A 13821-nucleotide genomic window follows, 5' to 3' on the forward strand; every position below is an offset into this window, starting at 1 on the left:
TATTTATTTGGTCACTTTTTCTGCAAATGGAAGTCACTATTTGGTCTCTTTTTTCGTTAACGTTGGTTACTTAAGTCACTAATTTGAGCAGCATTGATCGCTGCCAGCCCTGGATCGATTTTTAACCTGACAAAGGGACAAAGCCGTCATTTCCCCTATAATGAGATAAAATGGAACCTTTTAACTCATAAAAGAGTATTTGGTTTTACAGTGCATAGTTATTTTTTTCTCCGTCGTTCGTGTTCTGTCAGTCAGTGCGAAATCGTTCGTCATCAGACAAAAGTGGGTGCGTAGCACAGAAAATTCATCCGCGATTTTTATTGTTTCGGTTTATTCAAAAAATTCTATCGCTCGTCCAGAACGGTAATTTGTTTCATAAATTTTAAAAACGTAAATACACACGATGTTGATGGTTTTATTTTGAACAAGATGAAAGTGATTCTTTGGAATACTAGACTCAAGTTGTCAGTTTTAGATCATAATTCGATTATAGTATTTTGAAGGATACAGTCTATAGTATTTAAAGCTTAGTGTTATCGAGAATATGAATATTTACGGATCAATGCCATAACCGGAGGAAATAGTGAAAATCCTTATATTTTGGTTTGAAAAATCGCTGCTGCTGACTACTTTTCATGTATGCAAGCATCGTGACAGCTTTGTTGAGTATCCTTCATTCAGTGATGTGTGTGTTGCTCGCTTGCTCGGAGTTAGTCGTATAACAAATCAAAATGACTTTTCTTGGTAGCTGCATTTGTTTAGTGAGTGATTTAGTTCTCATTCGCAAAGTTGGGGCAAAGTTCTCGATACAGGAGCTGTCTTCCTTATCTCATATCCTTAAATATATTTTCACTAAAACAAGTTTCATAGTAAAATCATGATCTACATTTCTAGGAACTTTTTCATATTGGCGGATTGATTCCGGACCTTTAGTTTTAGAAATATTGTATATATATAATTTTATTGAGTACAATAATCTGTTAGTTTACACTGTGTATCAAGTCAAGGAAAAAATCAAAATATTTTGATCAGACAATGTGTAGTACCCAACAAAAATAATAGATTGCGATATATTTGGTAGTGAAACCTAATACACAGAGTATGAGTCGTTTCAAATTACAAAGTCCAATACAATAACGCTTTTTTGAAATAGTTCCTAGATTCATAATTTCATTCTAGAGCACACTTAGTAAGATTTGAGCATATCTTTATATGATATATAACAGAAATATGTATAAATTATTTAAAAAAAACTCAATTCCACACTTTCTTGAAGCTTGAAGCATCTATTTTATATCATTATATTTATTAGTAAACCTATGAAAATACAAAAGTTAGCGTCTTGTAAGCAATATGTTCTAGATAACATTTATTATTTCAAATATTTTTTCATCATAATACATGTTTTGTGTCATTATTATGAGTATAAATCAGGCTACTGACATCCTATTGTTTAGCCCATCGCCAGATCGTAGCCAGGATGTCCTGGGCTATAATTTTTTTTCATACTGCGTTTCAATGATGACAGCGGTCTATGTCTATTGATGATGATGACACCGCGCTTGTCACCGGGTCGGTATAAATTAACATTTTATTGTTACGCGAAATATGTATCTTTTCACGCTATGTTAATAGGGCCTTTGCCAAATACACCAAAGAGATTTCTCTATAGTATACGTGCCGACATAGGGTTGTTGTGGGTGTGTGAAATGTGAATCCTCGGTGTCGCGATGTTTACGTGCCATGTAGAAACTAGTGAGACCTGTCAGAGTCCCGCTATATGCCCCCATCAGTCAGTATTGGCAGTAGACGCAGCAAAGCAGCACACTTCTAAGCCAAGCAGTTAGAGCAGGCACCACAGTCATTGCTCAATGAATAATAAGACAGCTCGCTGCCCTCCCATTCGCGTTCACAGTGAAGCTAAATACTACAACCATCAAAATACGTTAATACATTGTGTGACGATCGGTAGTAGTGTAATTGTGGCGACGGCGGTGATGACTACGTAAAAAGTGATTCCACCAGTCACAAGGCAATACATATTGGAAAACAAATTGAGGAAGTGACATTACATCCTACAAAAAGTTGCATTACCTTGGAGGAGACTGATTCCTTCGAAAACCGTTCAAGTATCATGTAAATGTACCTTATTTGCTTTTGTTATCGTTACCACAGTCTCATAATTGCAGTGAAATCAAAATCCCGTTGTGGAAAGTGTTCTAAATTTTCGATTGGAATCCGCAAGTGAATCAAAGAGTGGCGAAATTGTAACGCAGTGAAAAGGAAAGAAAAAATCAGCACTAGGTAGAGGTTGCAATTGGCTACCTCGAAAGCAGCAATCAATTTTCAACAATACGAAACTAATCGGCCAGAGTGTGGCAAACCGAGGAGTCAACCATTGGAAGTATAACTCATCGAAGCAGCATCAACAAGCGAAGAAAAGCGGGTTTGGGGGCGCTGTCGAGATCAAGAAATTAGACTTTACTCCCACCCACCTATCAATCATCGAAGAAAAGCATTGCAGTGATTTAAAAAAAGGACCTCGTCCTCTATCAGGAATATATTCCTTCCTATTGTTTGGGATTTCATCTACTGGTGAGTGTTCTTTTTAGTGCTATAATATCGTATCAATAAATTATTTTTAAGCTGACCTTTACCGTAGCAGACTTATTTTGGAAAAAAAATGTTCGGCTTCCTTTATAATTTATAAAATTGTGTACAAGAATCAACTTATATAAAATCCCTTCAAAAACAAACTTTAGATATGACTCTCGGAGATCCATAGTGTTATAAACCGATCAACTCAGCTCAACAAATTGTGGTGATGTCTGTTACAGTAGTATGTGTAAAAATTGTGTAGACAAACTATTTAGAATTTAGGATTGGTCAATTGCACTCGCAACAAGTTGCATTCGTCGGAGACTATGTTGCTATTAGGAATTCTATCCATTATAGAGAGTTTGTACGACCTTTCAGAGTGTTATAACCTCATGACGTCTACTAGAAATTCGGTATTCTTCTAGCAATTATAACTGCTTTCAAAATACTCTAACGACAATCATTACGGACTTATTTATTATTTATTTAATCAGACTAAGGCCGAAGTGGCCTGTGCGGTATATAAGAGTCTTCTCCATTCGGCTTGGTCCATGGCTACACGTCGCCAACCACGCAGTCTACGGAGGGTCCGCAAGTCATCTTCCACCTGATCGATCCACCTTGCCCGCTGCGCACCTCGCCTTCTTGTACCCGTCGGATCGTTGTCGAGAACCATTTTCACCGGGTTACTGTCCGACATTCTGGCTACGTGCCCGGCCCATCGCAGTCGTCCGATTTTCGCGGTGTGAACGATGGATGGTTCTCCCAACAGCTGATGCAATTCGTGGTTCATTCGCCTCCTCCACGTACCGTCCGCCATCTGCACCCCACCATAGATGGTACGCAGCACTTTCCTTTCGAAAACTCCAAGTGCGCGTTGGTCCTCCACGAGCATCGTCCAGGTCTCGTGTCCGTAGAGGACTACCGGTCTAATTAGCGTTTTGTAGATTGTCAGTTTGGTACGGCGGCGAACTTTATTCGATCGGAGCGTCTTGCGGAGTCCAAAGTACGTACGATTTCCAGCCACTATGCGTCTCCGAATTTCTCTGCTGGTGTCATTTTCGGCAGTCACCAGTGAGCCCAAGTACACAAATTCTTCTACCACCTCGATTTCGTCACCACCGATGCAAACTCGCGGTGGGTGGCTCACATTGTCTTCTCTTGAACCTCTTCCTATCATGTACTTCGTCTTCGACGTGTTGATGACTAGTCCGATCCGCTTAGCTTCCCTCTTCAGTCTGATGTAGGCTTCCTCCATCTTCTCAAAGTTACGTGCCATAATATCTATGTCGTCGGCGAAACCAAATAGCTGGACGGACTTATTGAAAATTGTACCACTCGTATTAATCCCTGCTCTTCGTATTACACCTTCCAAAGCGATGTTGAATAGCAAACACGAAAGACCATCACCTTGCCGTAACCCTCTGCGGGCTTCGAAGGGACTCGAGAATGCCCCTGAAACTCGAACTACGCACATCACTCGATCCATCGTCGCTTTGATCAACCGTGTCAGTTTATCCGGAAAACCGTGTTCGTGCATTAGCTGCCATAGCTGGTCCCGATCGATTGTATCATATGCGGCTTTGAAGTCGATGAATAGATGATGTGTGGGCACGTTGTATTCACGGCATTTCTGCAGTACTTGGCGAATGGCGAACACCTGGTCCGTGGTGGAGCGTTCGCCCATAAAACCCGCCTGGTACTGCCCCACGAACTCCCTTGCAGTTGGTGCTAGTCGACGGCATAAAATTTGGGAGAGTACCTTGTAGGCGGCGTTCAGCAATGTGATTGCGCGGTAGTTGCTACAATCCAGCTTATCGCCCTTTTGTAGATGGGACACACGACACCTTCCATCCACTCCTGCGGCAAAACTTCCTCCTCCCAAATCTTGGTAATGACCCAGTGCAGCGCTCTAGCCAGTGCCTCACCACCGTGTTTAAAAAGCTCTCCTGGTAGTTGGTCAACCCCAGGGGCTTTGTTGTTCTTCAGCCGGCCAATCTCCTCCTGGATTTCCTGGAGATCCGGAGCCGGTAGAATTATGTCCTGCGCGCGTTCTCCCAGGTCCATCACCATACCGCCATCTTCGTCTGCCACATCGCCATTCAGGTGTTCTTCGTAGTGCTGCCGCCACCTTTGGATCACCTCACGCTCGTCCGTAAGAAGGTTTCCGTTTATGTCCTTACACATATCAGGCTGTGGCACGTGGCCCTTACTTGAACGGTTCAACTTCTCATAGAACTTTCGTGTGTTATTAGCGCGGTACAGTTGCTCCGTTTCTTCACGGTCTCGATCTTCCTGCTGGCGCTTTTTCCTCCGGAAAATCGAGTTTTGTCTGTTCCGCGCCTGCTTATATCGTGCCTCGTTCGCCCTCGTGCGGTGTTGCAGCAATCTCGCCCATGCTGCATTCTTCTCTTCCACTAACTGCTCACATTCGCCGTCATACCAGTCGTTTCTTCTGATCCGGGGCACCGTGCCAAGTGCAGCGGTTGCGGTGCTACCAATGGCGGGTCGAAGATCTCATTAGGCATCTTCAAGAGACGCTGCGCCTAGCTGCTCTTCCGTTGGAAGTGCCACTTCCAGCTGCTGCGCGTATTCTTGGGCTAGTCTACCATCTTGTAGCCGCCCAATGTTAGGCCGCGGCGTCCGACTTCGACGCGTGTTGTACACCGTCGAGAGTTTTGAGCGCAGGCATACTGCAACGAGGTAGTGGTCGGATTCAATATTCGCACTGCGGTAAGTGCGGACGTTCGTGATGTCGGAGAAGAATTTACCGTCGATTAGAACGTGGTCGATTTGGTTTTCCGTTTCTTGGTTAGGTTATCTCCATGTGGCCTTGTGGATATTTTTGCGGGGAAAGAAGGTGCTTCGGACTACCATTCCGCGGGAGGCTGCGAAGTTTATGCATCGTTGGCCGTTGTCATTCGATACGGTGTGCAGACTATCCGGCCCGATGACCGGTCTATACATTTCCTCCCTTCCTACCTGTGCATTCATGTCACCGATGACGATTTTAACGTCCCGCAGTGGGCATCCATCGTATGTCTGCTCCAGCTGTGCGTAGAACGCTTCTTTCTCGTCGTCGGGTCTCCCTTCGTGTGGGCAGTGCACGTTGATGATGCTATAGTTGAAGAAACGGCCTTTAATCCTCAGCTTGCACATCCTTGCGTTGATTGGCTGCCACCCAATCACGCGTTGGCGCATCTTACCCAGCACTGTGAAGCCGGTTCCCAGCTCGTTGGTGGTGCCACAGCTTTGGTAGAAGGTAGCCGCTCGATGCCCGCTTTTCCACACTTTCTGTCCTGTCCAGCAAATCTCCTGCAGCGCCACGACGTCGAAGTTGCGGGGATGTAATTCATCGTAGATCATCCTGTCGCAACCTGCGAAACCTAGCGACTTGCAATTCCATGTTCCAAGCTTCCAATCGTGATCCTGTATTCGTCGCCTAGGTCTTTGCCGATTATATCGAGTCGCATTATCTCTTATATTGTTCATAATGATTGGTTTTCTAGGCGGCTTATTGGGCCAGCGCAAACCTCCTGTCTCGTCGGAGGGCCGTCGTGTCAGGGCTGTTTAGCGTCCCACCTAACACCAGGACTTACTAGATAATATTTATATCTTTAAGACATGAATTTTGAAGCATTACCACAAACTTCTAGGAACTCTTATGCACTCAAGCATTACTGCGAACTTTCCAAAAAGGTTTTGGATTTTCTTGTGATATAAACAGGTTAACTATATTGTTATATTTTCTAAAGGTTTTGACCTCTCTTTGTACGTGGCCCTTTTGTATTGTTTGTGGTCTCAATGGTTCTACATAACTTTCATTATCTCAAAAAGGTCACCCCAAAAATCATTGGATTTATTTTTTGAAATAAGAAATGTTTCGCAATCGCGTGCCATGCGATTGGCGCCTTTTGTAATGGCTTCTATTGTGTTTGTGTAGCAGGTATGTTGTGTAGTGTTGGAAAAGTCATTCACAAATCTCAATCATTGAAGCCTCCCTCGTGAGCAAACCCGTTTGCAAATTTGAGTTTTCATGCTAAAACGCATCGTTTCACTCATTTGCCAAAAAATCATTTCGCTATGGGCCGGGCACGTAGCCAGAATGTCGAACAATAACCCGGTGAACATGGTTCTAAATAGCGATCCAATCCAAGAAAGACGATTTGCGGACCTTCCACAGACTGCGTGGCTGGCGACGTACAACCACGGAGCTGAATGACGACTGTTATGTACAAAAATGCTAAAAAGCTTTTAGGTAATTATCTGAAGCAGAAAAACCTGAGAGAAATTTCATTAAGATGCTAAAAACTCCTATTATGTTCAAGTGATGTTCTTTTAGAAAATTCCATAAAACATTCCATCGTAAATACCCTCAAAAATTCCTTCAGGTTTTCATCCGGAAGATTTTAGAAACTCCTTCGGAATTTTCTTTAGCAATGTTCTCAGAAATTCCTTTAGCAATACTTTTTGGAATACTCCTTCGGAAAATCCTTTAAAAATTCATTTGTAAATTCCTCCATAAATACTTTCGGGATCTTTTTCACGAGTTCCAAATTATTTTCAAAAAATCCACCAGTAATTCTATTGAACATTCTACCAGGTAACCTTCGGGCCCTCCTTAGTCGTGCGGTAAGACGCGCGGCTACAAAGCAAGACCATGCTGAGGGTGGCTGGGTTCGATTCCCGGTGCCGGTCTAGGCAATTTTCGGATTGGAAATTGTCTCGACTTCCCTGGACATAAAAGTATCATCGTGTTAGCCTCATGATATACGAATGCAAAAATGGTAACTTGGCTTAGAAACCTCGCAGTTAATAACTGTGGAAGTACTTAATGAACACTAAGCTGCGAGGCGGTTCTGTCCCAGTGTGGGGATGTAATGCCAATAAAAAGAAGAAGAAGAAGAAGAACCTTCGAAAAAATATCGGAAAAGCTTTTATAAATTTCTCCAGAAAACATTCAAAAGTTTCTGCAGGAAATCTTCAGGAAATTACATATCAAATTCCTAAGGATTTCCAAAAGAAATATGCCGGAGGCAGTTCTGAAGAAATTACTAAGGGAAATTCCGAAATAATTATTAGAAGGCCTTCTTTGTACTTTCGAAGGAATATTTAGAGAAATTACCCAAGAATTTTCTGGATTTATTTCTATAGTGACTTCGTGAGAAATCCCTGGAGGAAATTCCGAAAGAATTCTTGGATCCAATGTCAAAAATTTTCTACCAATTTTTTTAAGAAATTATTTTGGAAATTCCTTTTGTAATTCGTTCGGATATTCCTAGAGTTTCGTCCCTCAATCTTCTGGAGGACATTTCAAATGAAGTACTGAATTGAATACACGTCCGAGGAAAAGGAATTTTTGCTTAGGCGATTTCCCTAGGAATTAATGAAATTATTTCTGAATGAATTCCTGTAGGAATTTTAGAAAAAAAAATACTGTTGGAATTTTTGGAGAATTTCCTTAAGAATCCTTAGAAGAATTTTTCAAAGAATTTCTTACGGAGCTTACTAACGTTTCCCTATAGAATTTTCCTAAGGAATTTGTGGGAAGGAAGTGAAATTCGTAAGAAACTTCTTTCCGAAGAAATTTTTGAATTCATTTGCAGAGGATTTTTTAAAAGAAATCCTAAAATTATTTTCAATGGAATACCTCCTAGAGGAGATGTGCTGGGGGCCAAAGTGCTCTCTGTCTGTACTATTCGAAAAAAAAACCCTGATTAATCCACCTAGCGGTGATGGTGCCTTTCTCGTGAATTATAAAAATAGTATTTTGGCCATTACTCTTGAGCCCATAGTCCGATCTGACCAATTTTCAATAGGAAACAATGGTAGAGTATCCTGCGTCGAATGCACTTTGTTGCGAGTGAATCGGTTAAGGATAAGTGCCTGAAAAATGAGTGACATTTCTTTACTTTTTCTGTCTAGAAAAAAGTGGTATTTTGGCCATAACTTTCGAGCCCATAGTCTGATCTGACCAATTTTCAATAGGAAACAATGGTAGAGTATCCTGCGTCGAATGCAACTTGTTGCGAGTAAATCGGTTAAGGATAAGTAGTTGAAAAATGAGTGACATTTTTTTTTGGGGTGGGTGCGCACAGACACACACATACACACACACACACACACACACACACACACACACACACACACATACACACAGACATCACCTCAATTCGTCGAGCTGAGTCGATCGGTATATAACACTATGGGTCTCCGAGCCTTCTATAAAAAGTTTGTTTTTGGAGCGATCATATAGCCTTTACGTATACTTAGTATACGAGAAAGGCAAAAAACAATAATGTAATCCACCAACAGCGGGCGGATCGAGTGAAACGTAACGTCTGTTTTAAAAAAATGTATTGAGCATGCCAGACGTAACGTCGCGTTCGGTCGCCATCGGCCATCTTCAGCAGCGCAGCTGAGAGTTTTTTTTCTTAGTGCAAATGTTCTTTGAACAAATACTATTGATAGGGTTTTGTTTTACTTCTGTACTTGACTAGTTCTGACCTTATCGTTCTTACTGCTGATGCCAAACTATGAATGAACTAATTACGTCAAAATTGCTGGTGAAACAACATCACCTCAACTCTGGCACCGCCAATGCTAATCTACAAGGGTTCAGATGATCTTGCAAGTGATAAAATCTTAATCCTTTGCCCAAACTGAAGAGAGATCTGCATGAATTTGAGAAAACTAAACTACCAGCTGGGTTCTCTCTAACAGGCGCAATCAGTAGAAAGGATACAGATTTTTGTTTATCTGTACAGTCGTACTCTTACACTCCCTTGCGAAGCAATCCAATTTAGGCATTGCGTTGGGCTCGGTCCAACGATATCCTTACTTATTTCGTAGTGACTGATTATCATTTCCTTCTGTAAAATAGGTATTGTTCTCGTGTAGTGTCGACATTCAAGAATGCTCAGTTCTATTAGCAATAAAGAGTTTAATAATTTGAAATGTTCTGAAAAATTAGAAGACCTTAATATTGAGCTGATTCTGTGTTGAAATTTTCAACAGAGTTCAATGGATAAAATGCGTTAAGTTCGTAAAGTTAAGTTAGGATATAACAAGACCATTGACTATAAAATTTTGAAGGTTAGTGGCTTTGTAGTTAAAGGTCTGTTGTGTAGTGTGTCCTTTATACTAGGATTATGGACGAGCGCCGAAATAGGCCCAGTCAAAATTTTTGAGAGAATCTACAGAGCCGTTTATAAAAGCATACACATAAAACAGTGTTGTTTATTACTAAGATTTCTAATACTTGCTTGACAAAGCAGAGCCTCAATGTATAATGTTCTTCACCATAATTAAGCGGTAGACTTCACACTAAAGAGGACTGCAGAAGAAGACCGAGAAAACTCACTTAAAACGGAGAGACTGTTAAAGGGTTTCGTTACTAATAAAAAGAGATGTTGTAGACTTACTGGTTGGATCAGAAAAGAGGCCGACAAACGCAGGACGGTTTATTACGTGGGTATCGGTCCCTTTTTGTAGCATTTGCACGGAAAATCCAATTAAGATTAATTTAGATACATATTAAATGATATATGCATAAGAAAAAGCTTATATGTACATTGCATTAGTCAAATTCATTCCAAAACGAAAATTTTGAAAGCACAATCACATTACTCTTGCAATAACTTCAATATACTTATGTGATTGTGTAAAATCTGTATCCCAAGTCTTTGATAGTGCATTGTTTGATGCGTTCTTACTTTCCAATTCGGTAATCGTCGACATCAGTTCGATCCCACGAATCTTCTAAGGTTGCGTTGGAAAAATGACTGATGCTGAAGCATCTAATCCCCACACTGTTCACTATCTTCAGCTTCTGATTCGAAGGATTATGCGGTGGGTGTAACACTGTAACAGTCAGAGCAGGGGTGGCATTGCGCATCTCGATTCGAACGTAATTCTATCGAGTCGAACATGTTTGGCATTACGGCTTTCGATTCGATCTCGAAAACGACTCATCGTTCGAGTATGCTCGAGGAGGTACAAGAATAACAAGATGTTTTGGCATTATGGATACTCGATAGCACACTGGAAAACGACTCAAGTCGAATGAAAAACACTCGTCACCTTTATAGCTTTCGAATGTTGTTCGAGAGTCATTTATTACTGAAAGTTTTTAATTATATTTGTTATAATTTCTGTACGGGAAGAGAATAAATGTTTAATTATTGTATCTTAAAGGAAAGAATGACATTAGTATACCTATTTCTATAGTTTCCAGACAATATGCTATCTTTAATTATCCCGAAATCTGCGTAAAAATGCATTATTTTCTGCAATGCATTATCCGCGTCGTGTTGCATTATTTTCTGGTAAAACTTAAAAACTATTGATCATTTTGAAACCGTCATTGGGGGTGACAAAGTATCAAATGGGGTTGAAAATATGTCACTGGTAGTTGACAGTTTTTAGTAGCAAGAAAACTAATTAACCATAAGAGTCGTTTTCCAACGATTTTGTTATCGACCTCTTGGCTGCCAGTAACAGCGATGACTCATTCTTAACTCATCGTCACCCCCGATGGCGGTATTTGAATCGATCTTCGTTTTTAATAGTTTTCAAATAAATATAAACGGCTAGATTTCATGAATTTCTAACATTCACAATTATCACAATTTATCAAAATCTACAATTCTACAAGGGCCCTTTGTTTTTTGAAGATTTTTCTACATTTAAATATGTTACAAACAATAAACAAAACGCATAAGAAACTACTTTATACGTTTTCAATTTGCAAAATTAAATTACAAAATTTGTGTAATACTTTGTGCAATATAAAGTAGATATTTGATAAAACATTAAAAACAAGACAAAAATATTACATAATCATATAACATCCTTACAAATATGACATCCTTACTTAAATCTCAATAATATTTACTCGCTATATGATATTTGATAAATTTGATTGACGACATCACCAACACCATCGAAAAGATGTGTTGCAGTCAAAAACTTGCACCCAAACCGTTCGTATTTGCGGTGGCAAATGTTGCACCGCCGGTGTACACCAATGAAAATAAATACTAAGGTATGGAAATCCATATATTGTGTGCGTGCCTTTCGCGTATGGCGAAAACGCTTTCACTACTGCATTCGAACGAGCTCCCATAAGAAGCCGTGCAAATATGTACACCTGTGTTCAGAATAATAGCAGCGGAAGCCGTTTTTCATACAAAATGGTCAACTTTGACAAGTTGTAACTTTGCACCCCGATGACCGATTGAGCTGAAATTTTGGCAGTGAACTACAAATATGATGAATTTTATACATAGTAAGTATCAATTTTTTTGAATGACACGTTCAAAAATTACGCACTAGGTCAAATTGTTCAAAATAATAGCAGTTTTTGTTTTGGAAATATCAATAAAACAATTGATTGGAATGTTATCAATTTGAATTCAGGTGCTGCGAGACACTAAGTTTAAAATTTAAAAAATATAAATTGTTGAATTTGACATTTGAATTGGCCAATATAACAAAAATAAAAACTGCTATTTTTTTGAACAATTTGACCTAGTGCGTAATTTTTGAACGCGTCATTCGAAAAAAAATGGTACGTAGTATGTGTAAAATTCATCATATTTGTAGTTCACTGCCAAAATTTCAGCTCAATCGGTCATCGGGGTACAAAGTTGCAGCTTGTCAAAGTTGACCATTTTGTATGAAAAACGGCTTCCGCTGCTATTATTCTGAACACAGGTGTACGTCACCATTTGCTGTTTACATTTTCCATTATCCACTAATACACTTGCATTTGGTCTTCTTCCTCACCTTCTATTTATTCTCATTGGGTGTACACCGTTCGGAATAAACGAAAACGACATTATTCTCTCTGTTTACATTTCGTTTGACAGAACATACTCGATTGAGCTAGTACAGCACCATTCGAAATCTTGTACTGCGACTGAATGAAGTCGAACGAAATACATAATGCAGCAATTTTTTTCGGAACGAATGCAAAAACGTACGAATCGAGTGATTCGATTCGAGATGCACAACCACTTCAACTTTCGTGTCATTTGGTGAGAATTCTTCAACCAGTACTGCAAAAGGTCGTGATCGTCACAAGACACAGAGCGCCTTTTTCTATCTCAGGCGACGTCCTTTGATCAATTTTGCATGAAAAGCAGTCATGAAAGGATGTTGTGCTTTGTTTTAAAATTATAATTTCTAAATTATTTTGAAAGGGGCAGATATGTAAACATCGCCTGACATCTCTCATTGAAAATGAGAAATTGCAATACTGGTTCCAACAAGTCTCTCAAAATTAGCGGCAAGTTTAAGAGCTATCCATATACAACGTGGACAAGTTTTGGTCAATTTTAGATACCCCGCTCCCCCCGCTTGGACAATGGCTCATATAAATTTTCAAAACATTTTGTTACAGTGGGCATTCACCATACAACACTCCCCTCCCCTTCCACCAACATTATCCACGTGATATATAGGTAGTCCCTAACAGAAAGACTTCGTCGTTTAAATCTTGTAGTGATCAAAGTGCAATTGCGTCGTCTATTCATGTTCATCGTTTCCAAAGGCAGCCCTTACTTGCACCTTTCAATGTGCAAAAACGATCCATAGAAAAAAAGAAAAACGATCCGTAAATAACATAGACTTATGCAGGGGTTCATCGAATTCACTCACCCGACGGATTTTGACATTTGAGCGGGTCGTCTTCTCGAACAAAAGTTCATTTTGCGTTCATTATGCGACCCGCTCAAACCTCATAATTTCTTGGGGGAGTTCATTTTGCGTTAGTCTATCTGAATGTTCCATAAAACGCTATCAACGCTAAATCCATAAGATAGTTCGGAAGATTCCATAAAGAATAATTTTATGATCCATAAAAACTATATTTTGATCCATAAAATTTCAAATTTGCGCAATTTTTAACCTGATGATGATCCATGATTTCAGTAATATGATCCATAATTTTGTTCATATGATCCATAATTTTGATAAAGTGATCCATAATGCTTGGAAAGAAGGCCAATGAAACTATATTAATTAATCCACACATTTTTTAAAGTCTATAGATCATTTAGCTAAATTTATGTATCAAATCACCAAAACTATGGATCATTTGAACAAAGTTATGGATCAAATGGCCAGAATTATGGATCATTTTACTGAAATTATGGATCATCATCACGATAAAAAATGCGCCTATTTGAGTTTTATGTATCAAAATATAGTTTTTATGGA

The 13821-nt window shown here is 39.8% G+C and overlaps 1 protein-coding gene across 7 annotated transcripts in view; it reads left to right on the plus strand.

Moving 5' to 3' along the window:
• Positions 1-227: 227 nt before the first annotated feature.
• Positions 228-13821, plus strand: part of LOC134217538 (epsin-1) — a 57386-nt gene continuing 43792 nt past the window's right edge. For 2 of the 7 annotated variants that reach the window (XR_009981083.1, XM_062696307.1), the window contains exon 1: positions 2042-2595. The gene's annotated coding sequence lies outside the window, so the exon portion shown is untranslated. Of the gene's footprint in view, positions 391-2007; positions 2596-13821 lie in introns of those variants that run through there. The other 5 variants (XM_062696301.1, XM_062696303.1, XM_062696302.1 and 2 more) reach the window with 5 other exon arrangements.

The sequence above is a fragment of the Armigeres subalbatus genome, chromosome 2, assembly GCF_024139115.2.
Source record: "Armigeres subalbatus isolate Guangzhou_Male chromosome 2, GZ_Asu_2, whole genome shotgun sequence".
NCBI classification, from domain to species: Eukaryota; Metazoa; Arthropoda; class Insecta; order Diptera; family Culicidae; genus Armigeres; species Armigeres subalbatus.